The 15,336-nt window shown below is 51.3% G+C and overlaps 1 protein-coding gene across 1 annotated transcript in view; it reads right to left on the bottom strand.

Moving 5' to 3' along the window:
- TMPRSS9 (transmembrane serine protease 9) overlaps positions 1 to 15,334 on the bottom strand; it is a 67,905-nt gene extending 52,571 nt beyond the window's left edge. Inside the window, exon 1 of the mRNA XM_063599764.1 lies at positions 15,205 to 15,334. The gene's annotated coding sequence lies outside the window, so the exon portion shown is untranslated. The remainder of the gene's footprint in view (positions 1 to 15,204) is intronic.
- Positions 15,335 to 15,336: the final 2 nt, after the last annotated feature.

The following is a 15,336-nucleotide window of genomic DNA, read 5'->3' as shown; positions in this document are numbered from 1 at the left end:
CCCACCCCTCCATACCCATCAGTGATGGACCCAAGAGGTTGCATATGACCCAAGCAGGCCACCAAGTTCTTTTGGATCCTTGAGTTTCAACTTTATAAAACTGTCACTTTTTAAGACCAAAGTCTATAGAACAAGATCAGTTTCTTATGGTTCAACTCACAGAAGCAGGGACGGAGACGCCTTCTTCCCAGTGGGGCTCCTAAACTGCCACGTGTAGACTGGGGGCCATTGGCCTCCATCTTGGTGGCCAACAGAAGGAAAGGATGAGGTCGGTGCCGTGGAGGAAGAGACCAAAAGGGGACAGAGTTGGAGGCAGGAGTCTCCACCAGGGAAGGACCTCAGCAGACACCAGAGTGAGTGAGGCTCAGCCCCGCCCAGCGCCAGCTCCTCCACGGGACCTGTTTCGTCGCGGAGCCAAGTTCGGCGCCCCGTGGTGCCAGGATATGTAGTTTGTGAACAAACCGAAGCAGAGAGCAGGAACTTCTACAGGGATGGTCCCTAAAGGAAACGCTCTTCCCCTCCTTTGCTGCTGTCTGGAGAAGAACACAATACAATCAACACAACATCAGGCTTATCCACCGTATGCACTCGGCGCCCATCTCACCAAGGCCACAGAGGCTCGTGGGCAAGGGGCCAGAGCCAGCCGGTGGTCAGAGGAGAAACCTTCCTCCAAGAACCTCTTCCAAGCCTGGTTAGGGGCTCCCCAGAGACAACCAGAGCAACGCAGAGGCCTCCAACAGGGTCTCTGGGTTTTTGAGGGGTGTTTTTGTTTTCTTTTTTTTCTTTTTTTGAGACGGAGTCTCGCTCTGTCTCCACGCTGGAGTGCAGTGGCGCAATCTCGGCTCACTGCAACCTCCGCCTCCCAGGTTCAAGCAGTCCTCTCGCCTCAGCCTCCCAAGTGGCTGGGACTACAGGCACCCACCATCACACCCAGCTAATTTTTGTATTTTTTAGTACAGACAGGGTTTCACCATACTGGTCAGGGTGGTCTCGAACTCCTGACCTCAGGTGATCCACCGGCCTCGGCCTCCCAAAGTGCGGGGATTACAGGCGTGAGCCACCGCGCCCTACCTCTTTAAAAAAAAAAAAAAGATTGTTGAGAGAAATCAGCATGAAATTAATGGACAGGCAGGACTTTCAGCCTCTCCTTGTTACCGTGAATACAAGAAAAAGGAATCCTTGGTGCTGATGTAATAGCTTGAGAAGCAGTGAAGCCACGGAGGGGTCAGAGCTCCGTAGCTCGGGAAAATGTTATAAAGCACTGCCCAGCTTTGCCCAATGTACAGAACCTTCTAGACTCCTCTCAACTCCTCAAGGAAGACACAAGCCTTCTTTACCTCTCTGCCTTGCTCGGATCTCCCTGTAAAGCACTTTGCAAATAGTTGGTACAGACAAAAGTATTTGTTGCTTCAGTGAAAAGCTGACAAGTTTCCTAAAGAACAAATCAGCATGGTGTGTATTAGTTTCACAAAAAGTTGCCTGAAAACCTCCAAGCTGCAACCTCCCTAGGCCACATGTACGGCAAAGAAAGCAAAAGCTGGCCGGGCACTGTGGCTCATGCCTGTAATCCCAGCACCTTAAGAGGCTGAGGCGGGTGGATCGCTTGAGGCCAGGAGTTCGAGACCAGCCTGGCCAACATGGCGAAACCCCGCCTCTACTAAAAATACGAAAATTAGCTGGGCATGGTGGTGCACGCCTGTAATCCCAGCACTTTGGGAGGCCGAGGTGGGTGGATCACCTGAGGTCAGGAGTTCGAGACCACCCTGGCCAACATGGCGAAACCCTGTCTCTACTAAAAATGTGAAAATTAGCTGGGCATGGTGGTACACACCTGTAATTCCAGCACTTTGGGAGGCCAAAGTGGGAGGATCCCTTGAGGCCAGGCATTTGAGACCAGCCTGGCGAACATCACAAAACCCTATCTCTACTAAAAATACAAAAAATTAGCCAAGTGTGGTGGTGTGCCTGTAATCCCAGCTACTTGGGAGGCTGAGGCATGAGAATCACTTGAACCAGGGAGGCAGAGGTTGAAGTGAGCCCAGATTGCTCCACTGCACTCCAGCCTGGGCAACAGAGTGAGACTGTGTCTCAAAAATCAATAAATATATACAAATAAAAAAAGAAAGCAAAAGCTGAAGGCTGGATTCATGCTGGGTGAATTACCCATCTCATTATAATGCAAAGTCCATTTTAAACCCAAGTTTCTGGCTGGCGCAGTGGCTCACGCCTGTAATCCCAGCACCTTGGGAGGCCAAGGAGGGAGGATCACTTGAGACCAGGAGTTTAGACCAGCCTGAGCAACATAGCGAGACCCCCATCTCCACAAAAAATAAAAGTAATTAGCCAGGCGTGGTGGTGCACGCCTGTGGTTCCAGCTACTTTGGAGGCTGAGGCAGGAAGATCACTTGTACCCAGGAGGTCAAGGCTGAAGTGAACTATGATTGTGCCACTGCACTCCAGCATGGGTGATAAAGCAAGACTTTGTCTCAGGAAAAAATAAATTTTTTTAATTTAAAAAAAGTTTAGAACACCCATATTTCTAAATTGAAATAAATTCTTACTAAGCTGCAAAGTCTGTTTAGGGTTAAAAAAAAAAAAAAAGTCAGCCAAAACAAAATCATTTAGTGCTGGACAGACCAAAAATAAAACCTGCCTGTTTCGATGAATCTTTCTCTTATCACTCAGATGCAATGGAGACAGCCGGTCTCAGACAAGCGAGCGTTTTAATTCAGAGAAAGGCAGAGAGAGAAGGTTCTGGAAGGTCCTTCACACTGCTAATCTCAGAGTAAAAATATCTTCTAGAGTTTTATTATCTTTTTTTCCAAAGACTGGGGGTGGGAGAGAATGAAATACACAGGTAGAAGGAGGGAAGATAGCCCATTTCGAGAAACAAGAGTGGGCATGGAGGTTGACAGGTGACCTTGAGGTGGGAGGAAGCCCTTGATAAGAAGAGGCATCATTTATTTTTTTTTTAAAGCAACGTAGGAGGGTAAGTTACTGGCCGGGTTTGAGAGATATGTGAGAATGCCCCCAGGCAAACCAAAAAGAAAAATGTGTAGCTATAAAACCGAAGAGATCAGTAGGAGGAGACTCGCCCGCCTGCGTTACAGGAAAAAGCTTCGAGAAGGATGGACGTGGGATCTCAGATCTGAACTGTGCACCAAGATACAGGGAAGGAAAAAGAAGGGGCCAGGCACAGTGGCTCACGCCTGTAATTCCACACTTTGGGAGGTCAAGGCAGGCGGATCACTTGAGGTCAAGAGTTTGAGACCAGCCTGGCCCCCATCTCTACTAAAAATATAAAATTTAGCCGGGCATGGTGGCGGGCGCCTATAATCCCAGCTTGAACCCGGGAGACGGAGGTTGCAGTGAGCCGAGATCGCACCAAAATCATGAACCATCAGCATTGATGTCTCCAAATTGAGCCTGTGGCTCGACCAGCCTCCAGCCCAACAGACGCCACTCTCCCAGCATCCTCTGGCCCAGGCGGGAGGCAGGAAGTCCGACTCATCCCAACGCGGTGGTGATGGGGTGAGAGTCCCTGTCACCCAGTGACTCAGTTTGCTTTGGGGTGACCAGTTGTCCTGGCCCTGGTTTGCTAAAGGCTATTCTAGTTTTGTTTTTTTTTTTCTTGGTTTTGTTGTTTTTGAGACGGAGTCTTGCTCTGTCGCCAGGCTGGAGTGCAGTGGCACGATGTTGGCTCACTGCAACCTCCACCTCCTGGGTTCGACCGATTCTCCTGCCTCAGCCTCCCAGGTAGCGGAGATTATAGGTGCCCGTCACCACATCCAGCTAAATTTTTTTTTCTTTTGTATTTTAGTAGAGACGGGGTTTTGCTGTGTCGCCCAGGGTAGTCACAAACACCTGAACTCAGGCAATCCGCCTGCCTCAGCCTCCAAAGTGCTGTGATTACAGGCGTGAGCCACTGCGCCCGGCAGCTATTCCAGTTTTAACCTGGAACCTGGGACATCTGGCCAACCTACCGACTTCCGTCTTCATCTGTCAGGAACCGTCTGGAGCCGTGTGGGGGCCCCCAAGGAGGGACTAGGCAAGGACTTTGTGAGCAGAGCCATGAGTGACTGTGAACGAGGCAGGAGCAATGTCTGTTTCCAGCCTCCAGATGAGGCCAGCTGGGGAGAGTCTTGGTTCAGGGCCAGCGTGTCCTTAATGCCACTCTGAGACCTGCCAGTGTCTGTTTTCAAACAGGAGTGAGCTGTGGGCTCAGAGCCTTCACAGAGGACATCCGGGGCCAGGGAGCAGGGTGACAGGAGGTAGGTATTGGCCCTGGGAGAAAAATTAAAGTGAGTTCCAAAAACCTCGGTCATCAAGATACATAATACTGTCACGCATTTTTTTCTTTTTGAGATAGGGTCTGGCTCTGTCACCCAGGCTGAAGTACAGTGTTATGATCTCGGCTCACTGCAGCCTTGAACTCTTGGGCTCAAGGGATCCTCCTGCCTCAGCCTCCCCAGTAGATGGGACTACAAGTGCATGCCACCACACTGGGTTAATTTTCTTTTTAAGTTTTTGTAGAGATGAGGTCTTGCTATGTTGTCCAGTCTGGGCAATATATTTATAAAGAAAGACAGAGAGAGAAAGCAAAAGCAAAAGAAAGCAAAAGCTGAAGGCTGGATTCATCCTGGGTGAATTACCCATCTCATTATAATGCAAAGTCCATTTTAAACCCAAGTTTCTGGCTGGGCGTGGTGGCTCATGCCTGTAATCCCAGCACCTTGGGAGGCCAAGGAGGGAGGATCACTTGAGGCCAGGAGTTTAGACCAGCCTGAGGAACATAGCGAGACCCGCATCTCCACAAAAAAAAAAATAATAATTAGCCAGGCGTGGTGGAGCCTGGAACCTGGGACATCTGGCCAACCTACCCACTTTTTTTTTTTTTTTTTTTTGAGACGGAGTCTCACTCTATCGCCCAGGCTGGAGTGCAGTGGCGTAATCTTGGCTCACTGCAAACTCCGACTCCCAGGTTCACACCATTCTCCTGCCTCAGCCTCCTGAGTAGCTGGGACTACAGGCTCCCGCCACTGCGCCTGGCTAATTTTTTTGTATTTTTAGTAGAGACAGGGTTTCACCGTGTTAGCCAGGATGTGTATATATTTTTTTGAAATGAAGTCTCTTGTCACCCAGGCTAGAGTGCAGTGGCACAATATCAGCTCACTGCAATCTCTGCCTCCTGGGTTCACGTGATTTCCTGCCTCAGCCTCCCAAGTAGCTGGGATTACACTGTTGCCCACCACCATGCCCGGCTAATTTTTGTATTTTCAGTAGAGATGGGGTTTCGCTATATTGCCCAGGCTGGTCTTGAACTCCTGACCTCAAGTGATCTGCCAGCCTTGGCCTCCCAAAGTGCTGGGATTACAGGCATGAGCCACTGCATTTGGCCATCCCCAGTTGAGTTTCTGATGAGATCACAGCCCAGCCAACACTCTGACTGCAGTCTTGTCAGACCCTGAGCAGAGGATCCAGCCAAACCATGCCCAGCCACCCAACCCACAGAAACCACAAAACCATGAGACAGTAAACAGGAGGTGTTTCAAGTTGCTACATTTGTGGTAATTTGCAGAAAACTAGGCCAGGTGCAGTGGCTCAGGTCTGTAATCCCAGCACTTTTGGAGGCTGTGGCAGGAGGATCACTTGAGCCCAGGACTTTGAGATCAGTGTAGGCAACATAATGAGATCCCATCTCTAAAAAAAAAAAAAAAAAAAAATTACAAATTAGCCAGGGTGGTAGCACACACCTGTAGTCCCAGCTACTTGGGAGGCTGAGGCAGGAGGATCACTTGAGCCCAGGAGGTTGAGGCTGCAGTGAGCTGTGATCAAGCCACTACACTGCAGCCTGGGTGAGGGTGACAGAGCAAGACCCTGTCTTAAACAAACAAAAGCTAATACAATCATTAACAGGCTTCTTAAATTTGACACTGACCAAACTGAGCTCTCATATCCCTCCTCAGTCTCCTCTTTACAAAAATGCCTGCTCCTCCCACAGTCTTCTCAGCTCAGACAGCAGCTCCACTTTTATAATCACTCAGATACAAAAATTTTTTTTTAAAAACCTGGGTTTGGCCGGGCACAGTGGCTCACGCCTGTAATCCCATCACTTTGGGAGATGGGTGGATCACCTGAAGTCAGGAGTTTGAGACCAGCATGGCCAACATGGTGAAACCCCATCTGTACTAAAAATACAAAATTAGCTGGGTGTGGTGGCAGGTGCCTGTAATCCCAGTTACTCTGGAGGCTGAGGCAGGAGAATCACTTGAACCCGGTAGGTGGAGGTTACAGTGAGCGGAGATCACACCTTTGCACTACAGCCTGGACAATGAGAGCAAAACTCTGTCTCAAAAAAAAAAAAAGAAAAATTAGCCGGGCATGGTGGCATACGCCTGTAATCCCAGCTACTCAGGAGGCTGAGGCAGGAGAATTGCTTCAGCCCAGGAGGCGGAGGTTGCAGTGAGCTGAAATTGCACCACTGTGCTCCAGCCTGGGCGACAGAGTGAGACTCTGTCTAAAAAAAAAAAAACAAAAAACAAAAACAAAAAACAAACTGGGTTTATCCTTGATGCCCTGGCACATCCCAAACCCAGTCCATCCAAAAACGTTGTCAGACCGTCTGCAGGGTAGCTCTAGAATTGGGCCCCTACGCCATGTCTAGCCTGGTCTAAGCAGGGCATCGCCCAGGCTCACAAAATGCCACTTCCATCTTCCCCTCCCTGGGTCTGTTCTCAACGGGAAGCCTCAGGGAGACAGCTAAGACCTGAGTCAGGTGACATCCCACCTCTGCCCAAACCTCCCCACAGCGACCGGGTCTAACTGTCCTCATCTCCAACCCCTCCCTCCCTCAGCCCCAGCTTCACTGGCCTCCTCGCCGATCCCCAAACATGCACAGCATGGTCCAGCCTCAGCGCCTTCAAAGGCACGGGCTGTGTCTCCTGCCTGACATCCTCAGCTATATCCTCCTGGCAGTCACCCTAATGTGCCCTTCACATTCTCTGCTTTTTTTTTTTTTTTTTTTGTCTCTCAAATTTTGCAAACTGCACCCATGGGAGTAGATGGTAGGATGGTTTCTGCCACATGCAGAGCCTGGAGCTGCTTAATTCCCATTTGTCTTCCCTTAACCATTGGAAAAGGGGAGCCAGGAAAAACGCAGCCGCCATGTGCAGTCTCTCCGTTCCGTAGCCTAATGCCTCCTGAAAGAGCAAGTTATTTCCCTCTGCCTCTCCGGCCCCACAAATCCAGAGAGTTACAATTTGATAACTATAGCTGGCACATCATTCCTCAAGAGCTGTAACACTGAAAAATATACCTTTAATAAAAATAAGTGGATAAAGCCAGGCATGGTGGCTCATGCCTATAATCCCAACATTTTGGGAAGCTGAGGCAGGTGGATCACTTGAGATCCAGAGTTCGAGACCAGCCTGGCCAACATGGTGAAACCCTGTCTCTACTAAAAATACAAAAATTAGCCAGTCATGGGCTGGGTGCAGTGGCTCATGCCTGTAATCCCAGCACTTTGGGAGGCCAAGGCAGGCGGATCACCTGAGGTCAAGAGTTCAAGACCTCAAGACTGGCTAACACAGTGAAACCCCATCTCTGCTAAAAATACAAAAAATTAGCCGGGCATGGTGGCAGGTGACTGTAGTCCCAGCTACTTGGGAGGCTGAGGCAGGAGAATGGTGTCAACCCGGGAGGCAGAACTTGCAGTGAGCTGAGATCGTGCCACTGAATTCCAGCCTGGGCAATGGAGCAAGACTCCCTCTCAAAAAAAAAAAAAAAAAATTAGCCAGTCATGGTGGTGCACACCTGTAATCCCAGCTACTTGGGAGGCTGAGGCAGGAGAATCGCTTGAATCCAGGAGGCAGAGGTTGCAGGGAGCCAAGATTCCACCACTGCACTCCAGCCTGGGCAATGGAGCAAGACTCCATCTTGAAGAAAAAAAAAAGTAGATAAGCATTTTCTGTGTGACAGGTGTTGTATTAAACAATATTTATAGTCATCATCTCATTTATTGCCACAATTCTCCTATGAGACTGGTTCTATTCTGACCAAAGATGAACTGGAGGCACCGAAGAGTTAGGTAACTTGCCCAAGGTTATAGATGTGGTGGTTTTTAAATATCTCCAAAAATTATTTGCTATCCTCACCTAGCAGAGCCTAATTTCCCTCTCTGAGTGTGTGTTGGACTTATTGACTCACTTGTAATGAATAGAATATACCAGAAGCAATGGATCTAGGCTTCTGAGGTTAGATCATAGAAGCACTATGGCTTTGTTCTTTCTCTCCCTTGAATCACCAGCCCTGGGGGAAGCAAGCAGCCATGTTGTCAGGATGCTCGAGCAGCACTATGGTGATTCCCATGTGGTGAGGAACTGAGGCCTCCCACCAACAGCCACATGAGGACACCAGCTTTGAAGTGGCTCTTCCAGCCCCAGACGAGCTTTCAGATGAGGCAGCCCTGGCTCATGTCTTTTTTTTTTTTTTTGAAATGGAGTCTCACTCTGTCGCCCAGGCTGGAGTGCAGTGGTGCAATCTCGGCTCACTGCAAGCTCCACCTCCTGGGTTCACACCATTCTCCTGCCTCAGCCTCCTGAGTAGCTGGGACTACAGGTGCCCCCCACCACACCCGGCTAATTTTTTGTATTTTTAGTAGAGGTGGGGTTTCATCGTGTTAGCCAGGATGGTCTTGATCTCCTGACCTTGTGATCTGCCCTCCTCAGCCTCCCAAAGTGCTGGGATTACAGGCGTGAGCCACCGCACCCAGCCCCTGGCCCATGTCTTAACTGCAACCTCATGAGAGACCATGGGCCAGAACCACCCAGATAAATCACTCCCAAATCCTTGGCCCACAGAAACTGTGACAGAATAAATGTCTGTTGTTTTAATTGGCTAAATTTGAGAGACATTTGTTATGCAGCAACCAAAAACTAATACACAGGACGGCAGGTCCCAGGGCTCTTCTGTCTGGTGTTCCTTATTTACTTTTTTGGTTTTTGAGATAGGGTTTCACTCTGTCACCCAGGCTGGAGTGCACTGATGCTATCACAGCTCACTGAAGCCTCAACCTCCTGGACTCAAGCAATCCTCCCACCTCGGCCTCCTGAGTAGCTAGGACTACAGGTGTGCACCACCACACCCGGCTAATTTTTTAAATTTTTGGTAGAGACAAGGTCTCACTCTCTGCTTTTAATGGCCAATGTTTTCTAGTTGCTCAAAACCATGGTTCAACCTCTCCAAGGAGAAATTCAGGGGGTTCCCTTTTTTTCCAAGCAGCTTCAATAAAACCCAAAGGTTCACCTCAGCTTCATTCTTGAGCTTCTAAATTTCTTCTCTTCTCTTTCTCCATCTTTTTAAATTAATTATTTATTTATTTTGAGACAGAATCTCACTCTATCACCCAGGCTGGAGTGCAGTGGTGTTATCCCAGCTCACTGCAGCCTCCAACTCCTGGGTTGAAGCAATCCTCCCACCTCAGCTTCCTAAGTAGTTGGGGCTATGGGTGCACACCACCATGCCTGGCTCATTTTTTAGTTTTTGTACAGATGGGGTCTTGCTATGCTGCCCAGCTGCTCTCAACTTCCTGTGCTCAAGTGATCCTCCTGCCTCAGCCTCCCAAATAGCTGGGACTACAAGCCTGCACCATCACGCCCCCAGCCTCGGTCTGGGCTCTTTAGCTGTCTTGCCCACCTGTCTGTGTAGTTTTTTTGTTTTTTGTTTGTTTGTTTGTTTTTTCCTTCACCTAATCCAAGATGATCACAGTTTTCGGACACGTCCATCCCATTCGATTCCCCATCTTTGGTCCCACGGCAGCCAAAGCCCGTTTATAGAACAGACAGCTGTTGTCTACGCCATGGCCTCTCTTATTTCTTCCTGTCCCCTGTCCTCAGGCCTGAATCTAGTCAGGAAATCCTCCCCTCCTCCATCGCCCCAACATCATGAAATAAATCACTCAGCAAGCCTACAGGAAATTTAATAAGCTTGGTCTCCTTTTTTTTTTTTTCATTTTGTCTATGGTCTTTTTGTTAGGCTTTCATGGGAAGAGGAGTTTGTGAGAAAACTATTTGCAGCAATGGTATCTTGTGTTCTTTTAGCTTTATAATGTGGACAGAGGAGAAAGGAGTCAGTAATCGTGTGGGAGGGGAAGACGCCGATAAACATGAGTGATACTAAGGGAACCAGAGGAAAACGCAGAGATTAAAAAATAACCTTCCAATCACTTATGAGTTGTATCATTTAAAATTAATACAGCTCCTAAATGCAATGTGGGATCCTGGATTGCAACGTAGAACAGAAATATTGGTGGGAAGACTGAGTGTGGCACCCACGGTCGTGCCTTAGTTTTGCTCTTTTTTTTTTTTTGAGATGGAGTCTCGCTCCATCGCCCAGGCTGGAGTGCAGTGGCGCGATCCTGGCTCACTGCAAGCTCTGCCTTCCGGGTTCACGCCATTCTCCTGCCTCAGCCTCCCGAGATTACAGGCGCCCGCCACCACGCCCGGCTAATTTTTTTTGTATTTTTAGTAGAGATGGGGTTTCAGCGTGTTAGCCAGGATGGTCTCGATCTCCTGACCTCATGATCGGCCCGCCTCAGCCTCCCAAAGTGCTGGGATTACAGGCGTGAGCCACCGTTCCCGGCCCAGTTTTGCTCTTTGTTCTGTGGTCAAAGATGTCAACGCAAGGGGACACTGGGTGGAAGGTGGGTGTGCGGGGACTCTCTGCACCATCTTCACAACTAAAATTATCCCCCCCAATTTTTTTTTTAAATAAAGGTAAAGTGTAAACAAAACAACAAAGGGCTGGGTGCCGTGGCTCCCGCCTGTAATCTCAGCACTTTGGGAGGCCAAGGTGGGAGGATTCCTTGAGCCCAGGAATTCAAGACCAGCCTGATCAACATAGTGAGACCCCATCTCTGCAAAACAACAACAACAAAGGAAGCCTTATGCAGTTATGAGTGGATCACCCAGAATATGTTATCTTCTGCATCCATTTCAGAGCCACACACAGAAACATCAATGGCTTAGAACAGCCTGCAGGGCCGCGTCAACCATCAACTTCAACAAAACCCCAAGGTTCACCTCAGCTTCATTCTTGGGCTTCTAAATTTCTTCTATTTATGCGTCTTTCATTCATTCATTCATTCACTTATTTATTTGAGACAGGGTCTCACTCCGTCACCTAGGCTGGAGTGCAGTGGTGTGATCACAGTTCACTGCAGCCTCCAACTCCCGGGCTCAAGCGATCCTCCCATCTCAGCCTCCTGAGTAGCTGGGACTACAGGTGCTGGGTCTACAGGACTACCGGGAGGCTGAGATGTGCTTATACCAACAGCGTCCTGTCGGTGTAGGGCTCACAGGCTTATGAGAGTTGATCCAGCCCTCCCAATAATCCCAGGGTATACAGGAGACAGGTCCAGCTAATATCAGCATGCCCATTTACAGAGGAGGAGATTAAGGCTCTCTCTGCCTCTCCCTCCCTCCCTCCCTCCCACTCTCACTCTCTGTCTCACACACACACACACACACGCGTGCACACACACACACACACACAGAGTTCTTGGAATTCCAGTGACTCCTCCACATTGCTGGGCAGCTTCCCTGTTATGCTCCCCGAGAACCCTGCTCCCCAGCTAAGCCAGGTGAGCCTGGGGGACCGAGGGGCACAGGGCCGGGAGCCCTAAACCCTGCCCCAGTGTCGGCACCCAGGGTCCAGTCCTGCCTCCCCAAGCACCAGCTCCATCGCCCACAGTTGCATGCACAGATGCACGGGGAATCACGCGACCTCACTCCCTCCCACACTCTCGCCTGTCCCCCCACCCCCCCACAACTGCTCCCACCTCAAATCTCCACCCATGTGTCTGCCATCAGAGAAGCGACGCCTTTGCCTTCATTCCGCCCTCACCTGCGATCCATCTACCATACCTCCACGTCACCGCAAAGCCCTTAACCAACCACAGTGACAACAGGGTTTGAACTCCGATGCTCCAGCGTTCCTGCAAGCTCTCCCCCGCGGACAGAGTCCCCAGGCTGGGCAACCGGCCACCAACACCTTTTGCCTAAGGACTCTCCAAGCTCCGTATTTTACACCCTGAACATTCCAAATTCTGCAAAGGGAATTTTAGACAGTCCATGAATGCTCTTTAGGGACGGGACCCAACACGCAGTGGACCACACGGTCCCCAGCTCACGTTCACATGCTGTGGGCAGCGGGGCACACACGGACTCCCATTCCGCGTGGCAGGACAAGCAGGCGGCGTGAGGCTCTGCAGGGCCCAATTACCCCACGGTCAGGCCAGCCTGAGCGCTGGGACCCTGAACCCCATGCCCCAGATGAGAAGACTAGGAAGAGGGGATTTGCACACACAACCACAACCTCACACAACACACACACAACACACAAACACACACATTACCACACACAACCTCACACAACCAAACACAACCACACATTACAACTTCACACAACCACATACCACACACAACCACACACACCCTCCCAAAACACACCTCACACAACCACATACAACCACACACAACCTCACTCCACCATCCACAAATTATACACAATCTCATCATGCAAGTACACACACAACCACGTTACAACTCCACAAATCTCACATACAATGACCATACAGCTAAACACAACTTCACACATGTAGTCATACACTGATACAATCACAACTCCACCATATACAGTCATAGAGACACGATTACACATATTGCCACAATCATATGCAATCACACACAAACACAATTATACAACCATACACAACCGCACAAAGCCATCCACAAAATCATGCAATTCTCATCATGCAATCACACACACAACCGTACACTATAACCACACAGCTGCAGAAACCTCCCATACAACACACAACCATACACGGTCTCACACATGCAGTCACACACCCATACACACAATTACACCTCCACTACAATCACACAGACACAATGACACACATGGCTGCACAGTCAATCTCGCACAACCACACACAATCCTATACAGTCAAACATCATGACATAACTATATGCAACCACACATGACCACACAACCATACACACAGTTATACAGCCATTGACACACAACCATATACGATCCCACCCGACCACACAATTACACAACCATACACAATCACGCATGACCACATGACACATGACCACACACAACCATACACAATCACACAATTACACAACATAAACGATCACTCGTGACCCCACACACACATATAATACACAATCACACACAAATCACATGGCCATACGCAGCTACAGACACAATTATATATATTGCCACACACAACCACACATCACACACAATCACATGATCACACACAATCACACACAGCCACACAGACAACTCACCCAGAATCTCACACAGCCCCACCCAGCCAGGCCCCCAGGAAGGCGTCAGGAAGCCAGGACCACAGGTGTCCTGCGGGGCATCCCTGACCTGCGAGGCGGCCACCACGCGGCTCACAAGGTGTTTCCGGCCATGCAGTCCTGTGGGGCAGTGCCTGAACCCTTTGGCAAGTCCCCAAAACCTGGCAACCTCTGGAGCCCATGCCTGGGTCCGAGGCCTGGTTTGACCCCCTATAAAATGAGGGAAGGAAGTCGAAGGTCCCTGGGCCACAGAGGACCCTAGAGCACGGATGCCTGTCCCGGGGACCCCGCCCTAATTCCCAGAATGTGGGTCATTCCCGGTCATGCGGGGATAACGCCACGGTCCCCAGCCTGGGTTTCCTGCCGGGGCTAATTGAATCCAGGAGGACGCTCCCTCAGGCAAATACCAACAACCCACCGCATCTCAGGCCCTTCACCCACCTCCAATTGTTACATCCCACTGTGTGTTTACTCAGAAGGGGCTCCGAGGGTGAGAACTGGGGCGGGAGGAGAGGCTCCAGTCAGATGCCTGGCACCCACCCCAGCCCCGCCTCCCACCCCAGACTCACCTCCCACCCCATCCCAGCCCTGCACCCCACCCCAGCCCTGCACCCCACCCCACCAACCCATCCCAGCCCTGCACCCCACCAACCCATCCCAGCACCCCACCCCATCCCAACCCTGCACCCTACCCCAGCCCTACCTCCCACCCCAGCCCTACCTCCCACCCCAGCCCCACCTCCCACCCCAGACTCACCTCCCACCCCAGCCCCGCACCACACCCCAGACTCACCTCCCACCCCAGCCCTGCACCCCATCCCAGTAGCTGTCAGCCCCTTTCCTGCCGCCCCTGACCCCGGAGGGCTCCAGGCTGATGCTTGGTTCTTGCTTTAGGTGAAGTTCACGGGTAGAAAAGAAGGGAGGACTCTGCGTGGGAACAGGGATGGGGAGGGCTTCGGCGGTCCCAGGCCCCTCCAGGAACCAGGCTGCATCTACACACCCCAGCTGTATCTACACATCTCAGCTGCATCCACACAATCCCGGCTACGTCCACACACCCTGGCGGCATCCACCCAGCCTGGCCTCGTCTAGAAACCTCAGCCACATCTACACACGCTAGATACATCCACACAAACCCGGCTGCGTCCACACAACCCTACCTGCATCTACACACCACACCTGCGTCCACACAACCCCGGCCGCATCTACACACCACACCTGAGTCCACACAACCCCAGCCGCATCCACACGCCGCACCTGCGTCCACATAACCCCCGCCGCATCTACACACCACACCTGCGTCCACACAACCCCAGCCGCATCTACACACCACACCTGCGTCCACACAACCCCAGCCGCATCCACACGCCGCACCTGCGTCCACATAACCCCCGCCGCATCTACACACCACACCTGCGTCCACACAACCCCAGCCGCATCCACACGCCACACCTGCGTCCACACAACCCCGGCCGCATCTACACACCACACCTGCGTCCACACAACCCCCGCCGCATCTACACGCTGCACCTGCGTCCACACAACCCCGGCCACATCTACACGCGGCACCTGAGTCCACACAACCCCGGCCGCATCTACACAACCTGGCCATGTCTACACACCCCAGTGGCGTCCACACAGCCCCGGCTGCCTCTCCACAACCCCGGTGGTGTCTACACAGCCTGGCTGCATCTACACACTCCCGCCACGCCACGTCTACACAGCCCCAGAGGCAACCAAACAGCCCCGAGGCTTGGCGAACGGGGTTGGAGGAAGTGGGGGCTGTTCCGAGGGGAGGCTGAGCCCGCAGGAGACCCCGACTCACCGGGGTTGGAGGAAGTGGGGGCTGTTCCGAGGGGAGGCTGAGCCCGCTGGAGACCCCGACTCACTGCGCTCCGGACGACGAGGCTGAACCGCTGCTGCCCGGATCCCGCCCAGCTGGGCCCGGGGCTGGAGG

The sequence above is a fragment of the Pan paniscus genome, chromosome 20, assembly GCF_029289425.2.
Source record: "Pan paniscus chromosome 20, NHGRI_mPanPan1-v2.0_pri, whole genome shotgun sequence".
In the NCBI taxonomy this organism is placed as follows: domain Eukaryota; kingdom Metazoa; phylum Chordata; class Mammalia; order Primates; family Hominidae; genus Pan; species Pan paniscus.
This window is presented reverse-complemented; position numbering and strand designations above follow the sequence as displayed.